Genomic DNA, 21,780 nt, shown 5'->3' with positions numbered 1-21,780 from the left:
AAGACACTTACGTGCTCAAACTGAAACCCCTGAGCAACAGGCCGCAAGCCTGGGACTCAATTTGGCTAGTGAGGTGAGAGATTCAGCGTCAACTGTTGAACATGACGGCAGTGCTGACAAAGGTCATTGCTGACTTGGAGGATCTTGCTGTAATACGTTGATCGATCACTGTCATGGAGACGAGTTGGTTACAAGAGAGGGAATTAGCTGCTAACCCACTAGCGACCAAGGTGGACTTGGAGCATGTCTGGGAAAAGTTGGAAGACCTTGAGAATCGTAACCGGCGAAACAACATCCGAATTGTTGGAATTCCTGAGGACGAAGAAGGCCGAGATATGGTGAAATTCCTAGACAAGCTCTTCCCGAGTCTGCTCAACATAACCTGCCATAAGCTGGAAATCGAGCGAGCTCACAGCGTTTCGGCTCGGAGATCTGCGGAGGGAGATGGGCCCCGATCAATTCTGGCCAAATTTCTGAGATCATCCAATAAAGATCTTGTGTTAAGTGAGGCGAGGAGTAAAGGAAGGCTTTCTTGGAATAACCACAGCATTTTCTTGTTCCCAGACTTTGCAAATTTGATGAGAAATGTGATCGATTCAAGGAATGCAAGAAACTCTTACATCAACGGAAGGTCGCTTTTGCACTGATGTTTCTGGCCAAATTGAGAATAGATACTAAGGATGGCCGCAAAATATTTACATGCCCATAGTAGGCGATATCCTTCATTAAGTCAATGATTAAGTTATTTGTGGTCCTCATGTTGCAGCTGAGTGGGCCTGACTCACTGATCATTCACTTGACTGTTCGAGGAACTGAGTGCCTTTTTTTGTTTCTTTTTGTGCTGGTTCCACCTATCGGCTGGAGCTTGTTTTGTGAAGTAACACTCCTTCGGGACAGTTGTGAATGAATCTGCATGTTCTTTGTGCTTAAGCCTCCTATTGGCTGGAGTTTGTTTTATAGATTATTTTCTGTTGTGTAATTCTGTCTGACAAAATTTGTATAGAAACACCGGACTTGAGCAATCTGACGGCAAATTTGTCACGGGGACTCTCGTAGGCATACGTGGACTGTTTGAGTGTAGAGGGATGAATGCTGGTTGACGTTTTTTTTTGTTCGGGGTTTGATTGTTGCGCTAATGTTGGAATGTGGTCGTTATTTTATTTTTGACATTTTTCTAATATGTCAAAATGTCAAATGTTAATATGAGTGGATTGTCTCTCTCCACGTGGAATGTGAATGGTTGGGGCACCCCATAGAAAGGAAGGTTATTTCTTTTCTTAAACGTAAGAAATATTATGTAGTGTTTCTTCAAGAAATGCATCTTTCCCCGCAGGAAGCTGAAAAATTTGGGAAGATGTGGGGTAGACATTTTCTTTAGTGCTGCCTCAAGTAAGAGCAGGGGAGTCATTACATTAAGCAAGCATCTACAATTCAAATGTCTCAAACAGATTAAAGATAAATTAGGAAGAGTCATTATTGTTTTAGCAGAAATTCAGGGGCTAAGGTTGATTTTGGCTAATATTTACTCACCTAATGCTGATGATCAGGGCTTTTTTTATAGATCTTGAAGGGATGTTGCAAGCCGCTGGCACCCCTCATGATATAATATTGGGAGGAGTCTTTAATCTTTTGATGGAATCAGTCCTTGTTTATAGTGAAGCAAAAGTGTGCAAGCCCCCTAGAACAACAGTAATGCTTCACAGGATGTGTACAAATCTTGGTCTTACAGATATTTGGAGACTTTTGAACCCATCTGGTAGGGACTATAAAAATTTTTTTCATCAGTCCATAAGATTTATTCTAGAATAGATTTTTTTATATTTGTAAGTTCCTCATTTCATCTGTTGTTGATTTGTTCAATTGAAAACATTTTAGTCTCAGATCACACCCTGGTGTGTTTAGAGGTGTTGCCACATACAGAGAAAAATAAATCATATAGTTGGCGCTTTAATGTATACCTTTTGCAAAATCCTGAATTCCAACAAATGATAAAGGCTGAAATCAATGTCTATATGGAGACCAACTGGTCCTCATTATCCTCTGTGGGCGTGGCTTGGGAGGCACTTAAGGCGGTTCTTAGGGGTCGGATCATACAATGACTCATTCATCAAAAAATCCAAAGCACGAGAACTCGGAGTTAGAAGGGAATATTGAAAGTGTCGAGGCAGAGCTGAAGCGCCGAATTTCGTCTGATGGCCTCAGAGAATTGACCCGATTGAAATACAGATATAACACTATTTTGTCACGGAAGGTGGAGTTTTGGCTATTCAGGGAAAGACAGTCATATTTTGAGTCAGGGGACAAAGCAGGGAAGCTTTTGGCTAGATATATAAAGTAGAGAGAGTCTTTTTCTATCATTCCCTCAGTGAAATCTGTTGGTGGTGAAATATTTACCTCAGCCATTGATATTAATAATGCTTTTAAAGAATTCTATCTTTATCTCTATAGTTCTACGTCTTCGCCTTCTGATGAAGATATTAGAAAACTTTGTGGAACCATTAGAACTTCCTAAACTGACGACTGAGCAAAAAAAATTCTCGATTCTGAGATAACCTTGGAGGAGCTTGGCGAGGTAATTAAGGCCTTGCCTACGGGCAAGGCTCCGGGGCCAGATGGCTTTGACGGTGAATTTTTTAGATCTTATGCTACAGAACTGGCTCCACTTTTGTTAGAATTTTGTATGGAATCATTAAAGAATGGAGAGCTTCCGCCAACCATGACACAAGCCCGGATCAGTCTGATTCTTAAAAAGGACAAAGATACAAGTGAGTGTAAGAGTTACTGTCCAATTTCCCTGATCCAGCTAGACGTAAAAATATTGTCAAAACTTCTGACTAACCGATTAAGGTATGACACCTCTTATACATGTAGATCAGGTGGGGTTTATTCGGGACCACAGCTCTTAGGCATTTCATCAATATTATGTGGTCAGTGGGGCCTGGGTAGCTCAGCGAGTATTGACGCTGACTACCACCCCTGGAGTCGTGAGTTCGAATCGAGTGACTCCAGCCAGGTCTCCTAAGCAACCAAATTGGCCCGGTTGCTAGGGAGGGTAGAGTCACATGGGATAACATCCTCGTGGTCGTTATAATATGATTCGCTCTTTGTGGGGCGCGTGGTGAGTTGTGCATGGATGCCGCAGAGAATAGTGTGAAGCCTCCACACGCGCTATGTCTCCGCAGTAATGCGCTCAACAAGCCACGTGATAAGATGTGCGGATTGACTGTCTCGGACGCGGTGGCAACTGAGATATGTCCTCCGCCACCCGGATTGAGGCAAGTCATTACGCCACCTTGAGGATTTAGAGCACTTTGGGATTTTGGCATTCCAAATTGGGGAGAAAATATTATGTGGTCAGTGGCAAATGATCAGACTCCGGTCGCAGCCATTTCACTTGATGCTGAAAAGGCGTTTGATATGGTAGGATGGGATTATCTTTTTAAGATTTTGGGAAATATACGGGTTCGTGAATACTTTTATTGGATGGATTAAGTTACTTTTATATACACCCAGTAGCGGCGGTACAAACAAATGGATTAAATTCAGATTATTTTACTCTGGATGGGGCATCCGGCAGGGTTGCCCTCTTTCCCCATTATTGTTCTGTCTTGCTCTGGAACCTTTAGCAGCCATGATAAGAAGGTGAAGTTGATTTTCCAGGTGTGATGGCGGGAGGTGTGGCACATAAGCTTTTGCTTTAAGCAGATGATATTTTATTATTCGTCTCCAACCCCATTAGATCTATGCCTTGCCTCCATAGAATTATTAATTCCTTTTCTAAGTTCTCAGGATACAGTCAGTTGGTCCAAATCCGAATCTTTGGCTCTGACAGTGTACTGCCCAGGCATTAAGTATTTGGGCATTTTATTCCCAGCAAATTTGTCTGATTTAGTTAGTTAATTTTGATCCCTTTATAAAAAGGTTTTTGAGCGATGTGGGCAGTTGGGCTTCATTACTTTTATCTATGATTGGGAAGGTTAATGCTATTAACATAAAGTGTATTCCAAAATATAACTACCTGTTACAATCTCTCCCTGTAGATGTCCCCCTCTCTTATTTCAAGCAATTTGATAGCATAGCAAAATCCTTCATTTGGAATGGAAAGCGTCCTAGATTACATTTGAATAAGTTAGATAGGCCGATTGACAAAGGTGGGCTAGGTCTACCCAAGATTTTGTTTTTTTATTGTGCATTCGGTCTCAGACATTTGGCTCATTGGTCGCTTCCACCTGAGAGAGCCCCTCCCTGGTTTTGTATTAAACAGGAAGTTCTTGCCCCTATTTTGCCATTGCAAAGCCTTTCTATCAAACTAACCGGAGAAGTTAAGTTACATCCCGTTATCTCGCATTTGCACTCGGTACGGACAAAAGTGTCCAGAGTGTTTAATTTTGACATTTATTTAAATGTTGCCTCGAGCATATGGCTGAACCCCAAATTATGTATTAATAAGTCCCCTTTCTGCTGGTCATAGTGGATTGTGAGGGGGTTTACTACACTCAGTGAACTATTTGAGTGTGGAGTGTTGAGATCTTTTGAAAATTTGGTTCAACATTGTGGGATTCCCAGATCTCAGTTCTATAGGTATTTACAGCTGCGCCACCTGCTCTGTATCATTTTTGGTAGTAGCACACCCCCCCCACCAAAGCAGCAGATACTCTGGGAGAGGTGATTACTGCTTTTGGAAAGTCATGAGGCATCAATGTATTACTCTCTGCTAATTCAGAGTCTGGGGGTCAGAGTTTTAACTTCTTTCAAGAGATTATGGGAGAAAGATTTAAACTTGGTATTGGAGGAGGGAGTGTGGACTAGGATTCTAAAAAACATCAAGTCTGCATCTAAAGATGCAAGGGTGCGCCTTATGCAATTCAAGATTTTACATAGATTCTATTGGACCCCCTCTAGATTGTATAGGCTTGGTCTTAAAGACACACTCACCTGCTGGCAATACCAATCAGAAGATGGAGACACAACCCATGTTTTTTGGGGGTGTGTTAAGATCCAAGAATTTTGGTTGAATGTTCAGAGTTGTATGTGTGATGTTTTGGGCACTCAAATTTTACTTTGCCCCAGACTCTGTATTTTGGGTGATGGGGCGGTCTTAAATTTGGAGAATTAACACATAAAAAATTGGGTTCTGACCAGTATCGTGATTGGCAAGCAAATTATTTTAAGGGGATGGAAGTCGGAAGGAGCACCTTCATTTCTGAAGGAGATGGGGAGGGTGGCAGCTTTCGAGGAGGTGGCAAGTAGAAGGCTGGGGTTTTGGGACTTGTTTGTTAGGAAATGGGGCAATTCGTGTATTTGGGGGACTCTCTGGGAGGGGATGTGGAGAGAGAAGTTTAGTTTAATTATGTATGTTTATTTTTTATTTATTTATTTTTGTATTTTTTATTTTATTGTAATGTGTGTGTTTTTTTTTTTTTTTTTTTTTTTGTGTATTATGGTACGTAACCACAGGGTTGTTTTGGTGCACAATTGGTGATTTGGGAGGGATATTAGTGGGGGTTAAATGTTGATTCGATGTATGTGTGTTATGTTTTTCTTTTTTGTGTATATATGAATCAATAAAAAAATGTTAATTGGAAAAAATTAATCAAACAAACACACAAGCTCTGTGTGTCTACAGAGTCTTGCTAGGATCCACTGTTCTCTCTTTGTCAGTGTTTTTGGCTGTTGGCCCTGTCTCTGCAGGGCTGTGGTGTGAAGTGGGGCCCTGCACAACTGTGAATGTGTGATTTGTGCAGCTCTTATCCTTTTTCAAACCCCAGGCTTCCTCTTTCTCCCACTTGGCCCTTATGGTTTTGACTGGGGAAAAGCATGTACAGCTGGGCCCCCTGCTCCTGTGTCAGGGTCAGAGACCCTCCATGCCAGTTGCACCCTCCACCCCATTCCTCTCAACACACTCCTGCTTCTCTCAGAGGACCAGTCGGACACGCTGGCATGGCTTGTGATAGCAGCTTGTGGGCATATCATGTCTCTTGGCTTGGTGAGGCTCTGGCAGGAATAATGATATCTGTTCATAGCTGTCTTTCTGTATGTTCTTCAGGGGATAAACCCAATCCCAGCACTGTGGGCCAAGCTGTTGATCTGACAAATTAGTGCTGGATCTGAGGATGGGGGTCATTGTGCAGTCAGAGGGCTGAAGAGACAAGAGGTTGTAAAGTGATACTGTTGTTGTTTGTAGTGAAAAATGTTGAGTGATAAGCCATTTGATATGGCTCTCGCTGTTACTTATGTCATGATAATGGTATAAATGTTAAGGCAGCCTGCTGTGACCTGTCAGTTTGTAGAAGAATCCCCAAGAGTCTTTTTATTCTTTTGGGAAAATCCTATTTGAAAATATATCATAGTCTTGATCATAAACACTATTGTCTGTAGAAACAGTGCCACATGTTTGTAATGCATCGAGTGCCCAAAATCAACTATTTAAATTATATTAAGGTAGCGCGGTAACAAGGGCTGGGCGGCATGTTAGTATATAGGCCGACGAGCATGTCAACCAGTTAACATATTGACATATGCTATCGGTGAGCAGAATTGCAGTATGTTATTTACAGGTAAGAGTGAAAATACAAAGTGGGATGTACCCCAAACAACTCAAATCAAAGAACTTCTTGCTGGATGCCAGAAAGGAATGCAATTTATTTTGTATGTGTAGGTTGTTTGAATGTTGTTAAAGCGAACTTATCCTGGTCTAAAAATAGGCTAAACAGAATATCATGCATGTTGGTGAATTACAAATGTATAATATCATGTAAATTAGTTTAAAGAATATTTGCGAATTATTAAAGGTGAAGTGTGTAATTTCTGTGCTACTAGTGGCACCAAACAGAATTATAAAAATAAAATGTTTTCAAACAACCTTTGCCCACACCCCTTAGACTTTTGCAATCCCCAGACCCTTTTGCAATCTCTAATTCCCGATGGGAAAAAATAGACAATACTGAATAAAAGGTGATAAACGTTTAATGTCATAATGAACAAGACCACTATAACATGTATACACCGGACAGAGTGCGTGGCTGAGGAATTGTGTTGTCTGATAATTGGACAGCAGCTGGGGAATCCAGCACATGAGGTAGGATGGTTCTTTTGGTAACTAGTGAGCGTAACGATACATATTCAAAATATCTTACGAATTTATCTGGAACTCAACTGTAATTAACTTGTGTGGCAATACCTTGAGTGTAGCTTACCTGTCGAGAAGAAACAAGGCAAGTTCGCCGTCTCCATCAAACCCCAAAAATTACCCCAAAGTCCTCCACCTTGTAAATGTGAAGCCAAGGTTCACTCTGGTTTATCTCAGTTTTCTGTCTCTATGTCTTTTAGCTTCGGCAAAATTTGAAGACTTGCTAAATTTATTTTCCTGTGTACACATCTGCCATGGATGTTCATATTCCCCCAGCTCAACAGCTACTTCAAGCACCGTCCCAAACTTGTGCTAAAGGATGAGTTAGAAAGTAATGGGTGGAGCTAAGCGGCCCGCTCAAAATATATACAACGTTTTGATAGTGCCTGGGAGGCACTAAAAAAACCCACCAATGGCTTACTTATAGTTGTCAATGCACAATAAACTGGGAAAGTAGAACGTATTTTGACATCAAAAAAAGTTACATACTTCACCTTTAATTGAGCTATTTTTATCCAAAATTATAGCCGTGCCAGGTAAACTGTGCCAGAAGACTCGAAGTGAATTGGGCTACTGGACCAACTTGTATTGTAATAGTGCATTTTGATGCAAAGCTCACTCTCATTTGAGTAAAAGGAAGTAGGGGCCACATTTCTTTTGAAGAATCTGAAGAAGTGCTGACAAATAGAAACTTGCATTTGCTTTCAAATAAAATGATCAATGCACACTAAGTTATGTACTGACTACCTTACCTAATTTGGGAGAACTGCAAGGACGGAGAAACATGTCACATTTTCCTGCAATATTGATTCATGGAATTTTTATGTAAACATGCACTAGAAGAACATCTTTGACCATTGTGCCATGTCCCATGCAGAAGTGCTGTGTTTTTGAGATGCAGTGTCAAGTTAAATATAACGTAATGTTTTAAAACGTGCGTCAAGCCACCTTCATTCAGTTTTATTCGTTGCGCTGCATTTAGCTTTTAGCGCAAGAACATTTTTGGTCTGAGCAGCTCCTTGGATTTTCTTCAATCCAATAAACCTTTTTGTAAACCCTTTGTTTTTCTGTCTAGAATTTAGCATGTGAAAATCTATATTATAATGTTTATCGTTACCTTGATGTAAGTAATGTAAGATTTTAGTCATATTGCACACACCCCTAACAGTAACTGCATTTATGCATGTGAAATGCTTTCTCAAGCTAACAGTTCCAGGCAAAATTCCCAGCAAATCCAACTATCTAACGGAGAGTGATTTATGGTGATCTGAAGCACATACAAACTGCAAAGTTTCGGGAGAGACAACCGCATTAAAATTGAATAAAATTTTTACATTTTCATTCCATGTATGTACGAAATAAAGGAGTTACTCCCACATTTGCGATGATTGACAAGTGTGAACTAGCAGTGTTGCAGCATCTCAAACTTGTGAATAAGAAACATGAAAGCAACCAGTTTAAACTGTTTTGTGTTTGCTGTTTTTGAGCAAAGAGGTTATCCACCTGAGACTTATTATCATCCGGCAATGTTTAGTTCAACGCCATCAACAGAATTGCTGTTTTGTTTATGCACGTCTAAGCGGCTGCTGTTAAACAACGCGCACACTCTCTCTGGACTATAATAATGTACGGGTTACCCGGAGACCGCAGGGTTGATGAGAGAAACTACAGTGGAGAGAGACTGGAATATACAGTATGAATGAGTGAAGACATACTTCTGTTTGTGTGTTGTGCACAAGGAGAAGAGGGACACATCTCACATGCGCTATTGATCACATCATTTACAACTAGTTAAGTTTGGTTCTGTACACACTACATGGAATTTATGAAAATGTGGTTGTCACTCCTGTAAATTACCACATTGTGTGTGTACAGAACAGGATTAAGCACTTAATGGTGTACTGACAACCGTATTTAGCTGCAGTGTGTACGTGGCCTAAGACTGTTTGACTTTTTATGAAGTTCTAGAGCACTCTGTGTACTCTTGTGATTTAAGTAGGAATTTAAATAATCGGTGCCAAATCATGATTTAATAATGATCTGATTCCAAACTCTTCTTTGTTTCATACAGACAGGGGCTTTAGTTTCCCACTGCTACAAAGATCCAAATTGGCTAGAAGTCAGGTAAACGTTGTAGATGCATCAAATTTCATAGTGCATTTCATATACTTGATAATGAACACATTTTATTATTGAAAGCTGCTGTGCTGTATGAGATATTTTGCTCATAACACAATCTGGGACACATATTTGTATTACTCTCACAACCATGTAAGTTGTGCACTTGTGACTGCTGTTAAAGTGAAGCTGTATGACAAATGGTCTGCATTAGTTTTGCAAAGGAATAAATCAGCCTTCTTTCTCAGCAAAGGTGCAAGAGGGGGAGCAAAGATGGCATTGCTCAAATGTTTATCTGCTGTAAGACCTCCTTGCAAAGCAACAAATGTCTGTCATTCTCCCTTTCCTCCTCTCTCACATCTGCATGCACAGTTTTCCAGAGACTTTGTCAGAGAAAGTGAGTAGATGCTGTTGAGAATGCTGTTCACCATTGATCATCCAATTGAGACACTGTTTGGTGGCATATTAAAAGAAAAGCTGTAATGTGTGAACTCCGTTAAGTCATTGTACAATGAGTATATGGGCATCTGATTACCATTGAATCCACAAGAATCCTCCAACTCAACCCAGCAGGAGGAGTACACATCATATTGTGTTCCTTCAAAAAGCATCTGGGACAACTTTGGTGCCTTTTAACTCAAGGAAACAACCAGACTGGGTTTCTCTTTTCATTTTGGTGGGGAAATGCTCAACCAGTTAAGCAAATTCCTACACGTAACCACAGGTTTGAGCTCTTTATCTAGTATGCAGTCTCCTCTTAAACACAGAGTTTGCTACTTTCACAAGCACTTCAGAAGAAAAGCGAGAAAGGAGGCCACCCAGGAAAAGTGCGAAGATGCAGAGGATTTGCCCTCAGAGAATAAGAACACTGGCTCTTGGAATTGTTGTAAATCTAGCCAAACATTGGAAGGGTTTATTTTCGCTCTGTGTTTATAAAAACTGATGTTGAAACTTAAGCAACCCCTCCCCCGAAAATAATTTGGTCAGGCTTATTGACAAGAGACATAGCCTGCAATTTATAATGCCTTACATCAGGAGTTACCTTGTTCTGTTTGATGGCATACATTTTCAAATAGCTGCAATGATCCAGCATGTCTGATTCAATGAAGTAAACAAGGTCATTCTTAGTCTCACTCATTTTCCCTCTAACATACAATTTTTGCTTGCAGCAGAGTCTAGGCATTGAAACAAACATGCATGGCAATGTTAAAGACTTGGGTAAATGGGAAAAAAAAAAAAAAAGAGATTGCTGTATTGATTAAGTATGTAATCTAAGCTTCCCAATACTGATGGTTTCTGTAAAAACTGAGATGCCGTTTTCATTGAAACCCTTCGTGAGAAACATTGTGAGATCGGGTTTTGGTTTAAGGACACTGATTGCTTCATGTGATCGAAAGCATCTGTTGATTTTTCATTTTGGTTTGGATCAAGACGGAATAATTATATACTGTATACCGTTGAAGTCAGAAGTTTACATACACTTAGGTTGAAGTCATTAAAACTCTTTAACAAGTCCACAGATTTAATATTAGCAAACTATAGGTTTGGTAAATCATTTAGGACATCTACTTTGTGCATGACATGAGTAATTTTTCCAACAATTGTTTAAGTTAACTGTGCCTAAGCAGCTTGGAAAATTCCAGAAAATTATGTCACGCCTTTTAGAAAATTAGCCAATTAGCTTCTGAATTGGAGGTGTACATGTGGATGTGCACTGGTGGCCAAAAGTTTGGAATAATGTACAGGTTTTGCTGTTTCGGAGGGAAATTGGTTCTTTAATTCACCAAAGTGGCATTCAACTGATCACAAAGTATAGTCAGGACATTACTGATGTAAAAAAACAGCACCATCACTATTTGAAAAAATAGACTAGACAGGCCCCATTTTCAGCAGCCATCACTCCTCCAACACCTTATCCTTGAGTAATCATGCTAAATTGCTAATTTGGTACTAGAAAATAATTTGCCATTACATCAAACACAGTTGAAAGCTATTTGGTTTGTTAAATGAAGCTTAACATTGTGTTTTTGAGTTGCCACAGTATGCAATAGACTGACATGTCTTAAGGTCAAGATTAGGTCAAAAATGGCAAAAAAGAAACAGCTTTCTCTGGAAACTTGTCAGTCAATCATTGTTTTGAGGAATGAAGGCTATACAATGCTTGAAATTGGTAAAAAAAAAAAAAAAAAAAAAAAAACCTGAAGATTTCATACAAAGGTGTACACTACAGTCTTCAAAGATAAAATACAACTGGCTCTAACAAGGACAGAAAGAGGTGTGGAACGCCTAGATGTACAACTAAACAAGAGGATAAGAACATCAGAGTCTCTAGTCTGAGAAATAGATGCCTCACATGACCTCAGCTGACAGCTTCATTGAATTCTACCCACTCAATACCAGTTTCATGTACAACAGTAAAGAAAAGACTCAGAAGTGTAGGCCTAATGGGAAGAATTGCAAAGAAAAAGCCACTTTTGAAACAGAAAAACAAAAAGAAAAGGTTATAGTGGGCAAAGAATCACAGACATTGGACAACAGATAATTGGAAAAGAGTGTTATGGATCTTAACCCCTTTGAGCTTTTGTGGGATCAGCTAGACTCTAAGGTGCGTGAGAAGTGCCCGACAAAACAGCCACATCTATTGCAAGTGCTACAGGAAGCGTGGGGTGAAATGTCACCTGAGAATCTGGACAAACTGACAGCTAGAATGCCAAGGATCTGCAAAGCTGTCATTGCTGCACGTGGAGGATTTTTTGATGAGGACTCTTTGAAGTAGTTTAAGAAGTTCTGAACATTTTTTCAAATTGTACTAGTAATTTTTCATGTTATTAATGTCCTGACTATACATTGTGATCAGCTGAATGCCACTTTGGTGAATAAAAGTACCAATTTCTTTCCATAAGAGCAAATTCTGTACATTATTCCAAACTTTTGGCCACCAGTGTATTTTAAGGCCTACCTTAAATCTCAGTGCCTCTTTGCTTGACATCATTTACATGAAAATCAAAAGAAATCAGCCAAGACCTTAGAAAAAAGAATTGTGGACCTCCACAAGTCTGGTTCATCCTTGGGAGCAATTTCCAAAAGCCTGAAGGTACCACATTCATCTGTACAACAATAGTACGCAAGCATAAACACCATGGGACCTCGCAGCCATCATACCGCTCAGGAAGGAGACGCATTCTGTCTCCTAGAGATGGACGTAGTTTGGGGCAAAAAGTGCAAATCAATCCCAGAACAACAGCAAAGGACCTTGTGAAGATGTTGGAGGAAACAGGTTAAGTATCTATATCCACAGTAAAATGAGTCCTATATCGACATAACCTGAATGGCTGGTCAGCAAGGAAGAAGCCACTGCTCCAAAGCTGCCATAAAAAAGCCAGACTACAGTTTGCAAGTGCATATGGGGACAAAGATCTTACTTTTTGGAGAAATGTCCTCCTGGTCTGATGAAACAAGAAATCAAACTGTTTGGCCATAAAGACCATCGTTATGTGTGGAGGAAAAAGTTTGAGGCTTGCAAGCCAAAGAACACCATCCCAACCGTGAAGCATGGGGGTGCTTTACTGCAGGAGGGACTGGTGCACTTCAGAAAATATATGGCATCATGAGGAAGGAAAATTATGTGGATATATAGTATTGAAGCAACAAATCAAGACATCAGCCAGGAAGTTAAAGCTTGGTCACAAATAGGGCTGAAAGGATTAGTCGACGTTATCGACAACGTCTACAATAAAAAAAATTGTAGACAAACATTTCCGTTGTCGAATAGTCGTTTGATCACATTAAACTGATGCACGTGAGCAGCACTGCAGTTTGCGTCTAACTGAGGAGAGGAAGAATTACACAGCAGTCCAGATGCACTCTAAACTTTCCAAACAGTTTCAGGTGATGTAGATCGCAAAGTATGAGGGAATTATAATGCAGAAATACAAAATAAGTAAATGCTGAAGCACTCTTATTGTGGAATAAATGGAGCTGGAGCAAAACTTGCGTGTCGAGCGTCTTTAAAGGAAACACCCTGGTGTTACATCTTTAATGCAGCAATATTTAATGTGTTATAGCTTTATTAAAGTTCAAATAATACAGAAGCAGGTCATGTAAATAACTATAAACTCTGAAACTGGCATTTCTCTCTGTGTTCAGCGCCTCTTCTATGAATTGCGCAAATATCCCAATCTAAGGGGGAGAGATTGAAACTGTACCCGGCTGATGCACACTAATGCATCTAGATTATAACTTGATGGCTCGCGACTTATTGAATCATAGTATATGTCACTGTGTATTTCTTATCGTGAAGAAAATCGGCAATAAGCAGCTTTATTAAAAAGAGAGAGTTTGTCTTTTTGTGAGTTAAAGATGGATTTAAGTGAACAGAAAGGTGAGAGGGTAGTCTTCGCCCCATTATACACTGCAACAAAATACATTAGATTTTTTTTTGTTTTGGCTTGTTTTCCAATATAAATATCTAAAACTAATTTAAAACAACATACATTTTCTTTAGCAGCTATACTGCAGAAGAAAAAATTGTTATCGGAGAATGAATATAATATTAAAAATACAAATATTTTAAAATATCTAAAAAATCCTGTAAAAAAAAAAAAAAAAAAAAAAAAAAAAAAAATGCATTCACCTGAGAAGCAGCATATAAGATACTTAGACTTGCATTTCGAGAATAGAACTTAAATATAATTATATTTTGTCTTTACTGACTCGCAGAAGTATAACCAAGTGAAAAAATACACTTATACTTTAGATACATTCTCTTAAAGCAAGTCTAAATATCTTATATGTTGTAGTGTATCTTGTTTTAAGGATTTGTAGACCATTTTAAATGGAAAACAAGACAAAAACACTTGATAACAATAGGATTTTTTGCAGTGAATTAATTTACTGAATTAAACAGCGTTTTTTCCCCCTTTAATTCAGTGTATGTCTTTTAGAGGTATTTTTTAAAAGATGATTGTGTACTCTTTATTGTTAGTAAACATGTTTAATACAACCTTTTAAGTCATGGCACAAGCTGAATAATCTGTTAAGAGCTAATGATTAATCGTTGCAATAATCGTCGAATAATCGTATGAATAATCGTTAGAGTAATCGATTATCAAAATCATTAGTTGCAGCCCTAGTCACAAATGGGTCTTCCAAATGGACAGTGACCCCAAGCATACCTCCAAAGTTGTGGTAAAATGGCTTAAGGACAACAAAGTCAAGGTATTGGAGTGGCCATCACAAAGCCCTAACCTCAATCCGATAGAAAATTTGTGGACAGAACTGAAAAAGCATGTGCGAGCAAGGAGGCCTACAAACCGGACTCAAAAATTCCAGCAACTTTGTGTGTTTCCAGCAAAATTGTGAGAAGCTTGTGGAAGGCTACCCAAAACATTTTGACCCAAGTACAAACCTTTTAAAGGCAATGCTATCAAATATATATATCAGTACTGTGCAAAAGTCTTAGGCACATAAGGTGCTTCACAAAAACATTTTCACAAAAAACATTTTTGTGCGTGGAACTACTTTCTTACGCGACGGATCAGAATCTGCTGTTGCTGGTTCAAACCAAATGATGCGTCTAAGCCTTCGTTATTAATGAAAAAATTTCCCTTCAGAAATAGTATCATGGCTTGTGCTGTTTCTAAAAAGTTATTGGATAAAGGAGGATATGTGTGTGTCTTAAGATGGTTATTTATATTTTCAGCTTTAGTGTGTCAAAAGGAAATATAAATTTTACACTCCCAAACATTTATTTTGCAAATAGAATAGAAGAACAGGGAAGCCCTGCAACAGATGGTATGGTCCCCACAGAGCCCCCCCACTGAATATTGAGTCAGTCTGGGATTACAAGAAGAGAGAAGCAATTGAGAGCCAAAATATATAGAAGAACTGTGGCAAATTCTCCAAGAAGCGTGGAATATCCAATCTGCCAACAATCAAGGAAAATTGTATCCAGGTGTACCTAGGAGAATTGGTGCTGTTTTGAAGGCAAAGGTGGTCACACCAAATATTGATTTAGCTTTTTTTTTATGTTTACTGGACTTTGTATGATGTTAATTGATAAATCCGCGACGGATCAGATGAAAACTATTTATGGCATTATTTTTGAAGACATCCTCACTATGCAACATTTTTCCCAAGTGCCTAAAACTTTTGCACAGTACTCTGAGTGTGTGTGTGTGTGTGTGTGTGTGTGTGTGTGTGTGTGTATATATAAGCAATATCACGAGGATGCAGGCCGAGTGCCGAAGGTAATCACTGCAGTGCTGATTTAGGGCCATATAGCACGATTTCGAGTGTGATATTGCTTATATACAACAGTTCGATGAACAAGTACATTTTTAAAAAATTAGGAAAAACTGAGTACGGTCATAAAAACGTATTTGTGCATGGAACTACTTTCTTACGCGACGGATCAGAATCTGCCGTTGCTGGTTCAAACCAAATGATGCGTCTAAGCCTTCGTTATTAATGAAAAAATTTAACTTAAGAAATAGTATCATGGCTTGTGCCGTTTCTAAAAAGTTATTGGATAATCGCAAATCGCAAATCGACCCCCGCTACCCAGTACTCTACTGGCAAATGTTCAGTCTCTGGATAACGAGCTCTGCGAGCTGAAAGCGCGGATCTCTTTCCAACGAGAGATGAGGGACTGCTGCATTATCTGCCTTACAGAAACTTTGATGTCTGTGGAGATTCCAGACTCGGCCATTGAACCCGTGGGGTTCTCCGTGCACCGAGCGGACAGAGCGAAAGACCTCTCAGGTAAAAGCAGAGGTGGTGGTGTATGTTTTATGATCAACAAATCCTGGTGTGATCAGAGGAATGTACATTCTATCAAGTCTTTCTGCTCTCCTGATCTGGAATTTCTCATGCTTCTGTGTCGACCATTCTGGCTACAGAGGGAATTCACAGCGGTCATTATCACTGCTGTGTATATCCCGCCACAAGCCGACACAGACCGGGCACTCAAGGAACTGTATGGGATTATAAGTGAGCAGGAAACCACTCACCCTTAGGCCGCATTCATTGTGACCGGGGACTTTAATAAAGCCAGTTTCAAATCAGTTGCACCAAAATACCACCAGCACATTAGTTTCAACACACGAGGGGACCGGGTTTTGGACCATTGCTACTCTCCCTTCCGGGATGGCTACAAATCCCTCCCCCGCCCACCATTTGGCAAATCGGACCACTCTTCCATTCTGCTTCTGCCCGCTTACAGGCAGAAACTGAAACAGGAAGCACCCACCCTCAGAACGATCCAGTGCTGGTCGGTCCAATCAGACTCTATGCTACAAGACTGTTTTGATCACACGTACTGGGAGATGTTCCGGTCCGCCTCTGATGACGACATCGAGGTTTACGCTGATAGCGTAATGTGTTTCATCAAAAAGTGCATGGAGGACGTCGTTCCGACCAGAACAACACGGATCTATCCGAACCAGAAGCCATGGATAAATAGCAATGATCGCGCGGCACTTAATGTGCGGACCTCCGCTTTCAATTCCGGGAACGCGGAGGAGCATAAACAAGCCAGTTATGCCCTCCGAAAAAATCAGAACAGCAAAACGCCAGTACAGGAACAAGATTGAAGGACAGTTTAACACCACCAACACTAGAAGCATATGGCAGGGAATTAACGTCATCACGGACTTTAAAGGGAATAAAAACTCTGCCATGAACACTGCTGCCTCTCTCCCGGATGAGCTAAATATTTTATGCTCGTTTTGAGGGAAATAACACCGCCCTCGCGGAGAGAGCTCTCGCGGCCGAAGCTACAGAGGTTAGTTCACTCTCCGTCTCTGTAGCGGATGTAACCCGATCCTTCCGACGAGTGAATATCCGCAAAGCCGCGGGCCCAGACGGCATTCCGAGCCGCGTCATCAGAGCGTGCGCGAACCAGCTGGCTGGTGTTTTTACAGACATTTTCAACCTTTTCCTCTCTTTGTCTGTAGTCCCCACATGCTTTAAAACATCCACCATTGTGCCTGTTCCAAAACAATCAAAAATAACTTGCTTAAATGACTGGCGTCCTGTTGCTCTGACCTCCATCATCAGCAAATGCTTTGAGAGACTAATCAGAGATTACATCTGCTCTGTGCTGCCTCTCTCTAGAGACCCATTGCAGTTTGCTTACCGCAACAACTGCTCCACTGATGATGCCATTGCATCTACACTACACACTGCTCTCTCCCACCTGGAAAAAAGAACACTTATTTGAGAATGCTGTTTGTAGACTACAGCTCAGCATTCAACACCATAGTGCCCTCCAAGCTAGATGAGAAACTCCAGGCTCTGGGCTTAAACAGCTCGCTGTGCAGCTGGATCCTGGACTTCCTGTCAAGCAGACGCCAGGTGGTTAGAATAGGCAGCAACATCTCCTCATCACTGACCCTCAACACTGGAGCCCCACAGGGCTGTGTTCTCAGCCCACTCCTGTATTCCCTGTACACACATGACTGTGTGGCAACATATAGCTCCAGTGCCATCATTAAGTTTGCTGATGACACGACGGTGGTAGGTCTGATCACTGACAATGATGAAACAGCCTACAGAGAGGAGGTGCACACTCTGACACACTGGTGTCAGGAGCACAACCTCTCCCTCAACGTCAGTAAGACAAAGGAGCTTGTGGTGGACTTCAGAAGAAAAGACAGAGAACACAGTCCCATCACCATCAATGGAGCACCAGTGGAGAGAGTCAGCAGCTTCAAGTTCCTGGGTGTCCACATCATTGAGGAACTCACATGGTCCATCCACACTGAAGTCGTTGTGAAGGAGGCTCATCAGCGCCTCTTCTTCCTGAGACGGCTGAGGAAGTTTGGAATGAACCGCCACATCCTCACACGGTTCTACACCTGCACTGTAGAGAGCATCCTGACTGGCTGCATCTCTGCCTGGTACGGCAATAGCACAGCCCACAACCGCAAAGCACTGCAAAGGGTGGTGCGAACTGCCAGACACATCATCGGAGGTGAGCTTCCCTCCCTCCAGGAAATATATACAAGGCGAGCCATGGGCTGTTCTCATTGCTACCATCAGGCAGGCGATATTGCAGCATCAGGACCCACACCAGCCGACTCCATGATAGCTTCTTCCCCCAAGCAATCAGACTTTTGAACTCTTGATCTCCCACGATCAAAATACATCAGCACTGCAATTTATTACTCTTATATCTCACACCGGACTGTCATAAATTATATTATTATTATATATATATATATATATATATTCTCTCTTAACAACTTACTATCAACCGACAGCCTGAATGTCAATACAGTACAATACAGCCTACTGTACATTCTATATATACTATTATATACTTTTTTATTTTTATTGAATAATGTGTATCTATATTGTGCGTATTGTATACTGTACAGTGTATGTTGTTATTTGTATATTGTTGTGTGTAATTATGTGTATATTAGACTTTTTAAATTGTGTTGTGTTAATTTGATGTTATTGTATATTGGTATATGTCTCATCACTGTCATGACTGCTATATTGATCGGAACTGCACCCAAGAATTTCACACACCATTGCACTTGTTTATATGGCTGTGTGACAATAAATGTGATTTGATTTGAGAGAGAGAGAGAGACGGAGTGTGTGCGATCACCTGTTGCCACTCCCAAGCAGAGATGCTGTCAGCTTTCTGAAGATCCGCTTTCTCAGTGGTAAAATAGCCATCCAAGCGGGGGTATTCCCCTCTATTTCGTGGTAGCCGGTGTGCAAGAGTCATTCACTATAGAAACCACAATGTCCTCCACCATTTTAAACAGTATGTATCCAATGTGGAAACTCCGGTAAGAGGTAAGCGCCTTGAGTTCTGTAATCAATCAATCTGTTGTGTCTCTCAGCTGTGATTAGCCGTAATGCTGAAGTTGTTCGTTTAAAGCCGTTTAAAGCTTATTTCCTAGCTTTAGTAGTGTAGTAGTGATCACGGAGCGCTGTTGTATGTAAACACTGGCTGACGCGGATTCACTTCACGTCACCAACTGGCTCATTATAAACAAAAATTATCTTTTGCCACCACCTGCTGGCTAACATATGTAATTTCAAAAAAAAAAAAAAAAGACACAGTAGTTCTTAACATATATGCACTGCTCTTACACTTTTTAGTTTAGAACGGCACGAACACAAGCGTAGTGATACACACACAGTGAAGTGTCCGAGTGCTGATTTTGTGAGACCATCAGTGCTCATGGAACGTCTCCTGTCCAATCAGATTCGAGGACCAGAACTAACTGGTGTGTGTGTGTGTGTGTGTCTGTGTGTATATATTAGATAGAGTGCATTCAGAAAGTATTCAGACCCTTAATTTTTTTTCTCATTTTGTTATGTTGCAGCCTTATGCTAAAATGCTTGAAATTATTTTTTTTCACATCGATCTACACTCCATACCCCATAATGACAAAGCAAAATTCAAATGTATCAAGAAAAAACTAAAATTTCACATTGACATAAGTATTCAGACCCTTTGCTATGACATTTGAAATTTAGCTCAGGTGCATCCCATTTCTCTTGATCATCTTTGAGATGACGTCTATTATTTTTTTTGAGATACCACATCTATCTTTCTACACTTTGATTGGAGTCCACCTGTGGCAAATTCAATTGATTGGACATGATTTGGAAAGGCACACACCTGTCAATGTAAGGTCTCACAGCTGAAAATGCAAATCAGAGCAAAAATCAAGCCATGAGGTCAAAGGAATTGTCTGCAGAGCTCAGAGACAGGATTGTGTCGAGACACAGATCTGGGGAAGGCTACAAAAAAAAATTTGGCTGCATTGAAGGTTCCCAAGAGCACACTGGCCTCCATAATTATTAAATGGAAGAAGTTTGGAACAACGAGGACTCTTCCTAGAGCTGGCCGCCTGGCCAAACTGAGCAATTGGGGGAGATGGGCCTTGGTAAGAGAGGTGACCAAGAACCCAATGGTCACTTTGGTTGAGCTCCAGAGATCATGTGTGGAGATGGTAGAAACTTGCAGAAGGAAAACCAAAACTGCTTTATGGCAGAGTGGCCTGATGGAAGCCTCTCCTCAGTGCAAAACACATAAAGCACCTAAACTCTGTTAGAAACAAGATTCTCTGGTCTGATGAAACGAAGATTTAACTGTTTGGCCTCAAGCGTCATGTCTGGAGGAAACCAGGCACCGCTCATCACCTGCACAATGCCATCCCAACGGTGAAGCATGGTGGTGGTAGCATCATGCTGTGGGGGTGTTTTTCAGTGGCAGGGACTGGGGGACTGGTCAGGGTTGAAGGAAACATGAACTCCGCAAAATACAGAGAGATCCTTGATGAAAACCTGTCCGGAGTGCTCAGGACCTCAGACTGGGCCGAAGGTTCACCTTCCAACATGACAATGACCACAAGCATACAGCCCAGACAATGCAAGTGTGGCTTAGGGACAACTCTGTCAATGTCCTTGAGTGGCCCAGCCAGAGCCCGGACTTGAACCCAATCGAACATCTCTGGATAGACCTGAAAATAGCTATCCACCGACAGTCCCCATCCAACTTGACAGAGCTTGAGAGTATCTGCAGAGAAGAATTGCAGGAAATCCCCAGGTGTGCAAAGCTTGTCGCATCATACCCAAAAAGACTTGAGGCTGTAATCGCTGCCAAAGATGCTTAACTAAGTACTGAGTTAAGGGTCTGAATACTTATGCCAGTGTGATATTTCAGTTTTTTCTTTTTAATAATTTTTTTAATAGAAGTTATCAAAAATCTAGTTTTTGCTTTGTTATTATGGGGTATGGAGTGTAGATTGATGTGAAAAAAAATAAATAATTTAAAACATTTTAGCTTAAGGCTGCAACATAACAAAATGTGAAAAAACGAAGGTGTCTGAATACTTTCTGAATGCACTGTGTGTATATATACAGTATATTCAGTGTATACATTTGGGTTACGTTTTTTTTTTAGTGCTTTGGCTTCATTTGGAACCATTTTCATAACCAGTGTGAAAATAGACAATACCTGGGCATATAGACCTTATCCACAGCAGCACCATCTTTGATTTTTGACTGACAATGAGGCTGTGAGGGATAGACCTACAATTTCAATGGGTGGTACTGCAGTTTAAAGTTTTTGTATTGTTCTGCGGACAAAACATTGAAAAAACATCTTTTTAAGGACATTCACTAGACAGTAAATCTCCAGACAACATGAGTTGTGGAAAATCAGATGTGATCTAGGAGCTTTTTACAGCTTTATACTGTGCGTGCCATTGAAGAGATGTAATTCTATTCCTCACAGTCTCGTTGTCATTCCCATTAAAAATCAAAGATGGCGCTACCGTGAATAAGGTCTATTGTCTGCTATACAAGTTACTCAATAATGTCTTGTTTATAGAACTGTTATATAACTATATAAAATCAATCTCACACTTGCAGTTGTACTGTCATGTTGATATTCAGAACAGCACCACAATTATGAATGTGATATTGCTTATATATACAAAATATTTTCTTATAAATCAGTTTATAAAGCAACATACCACGTCTATTTTTCTGTTCAGAAC

General features: G+C 40.5%; 1 protein-coding gene across 3 annotated transcripts in view; it reads left to right on the top strand.

Annotated features, from left to right (window-relative positions):
* The window catches only part of LOC127451319 (septin-9-like), a 148,488-nt gene that overhangs the window by 78,455 nt on the left and 48,253 nt on the right, over nucleotides 1-21,780 (top strand). The window lies entirely within an intron of this gene.

This window comes from Myxocyprinus asiaticus, chromosome 14 (genome assembly GCF_019703515.2).
Source record: "Myxocyprinus asiaticus isolate MX2 ecotype Aquarium Trade chromosome 14, UBuf_Myxa_2, whole genome shotgun sequence".
NCBI lineage: Eukaryota > Metazoa > Chordata > Actinopteri > Cypriniformes > Catostomidae > Myxocyprinus > Myxocyprinus asiaticus.
This window is presented reverse-complemented; position numbering and strand designations above follow the sequence as displayed.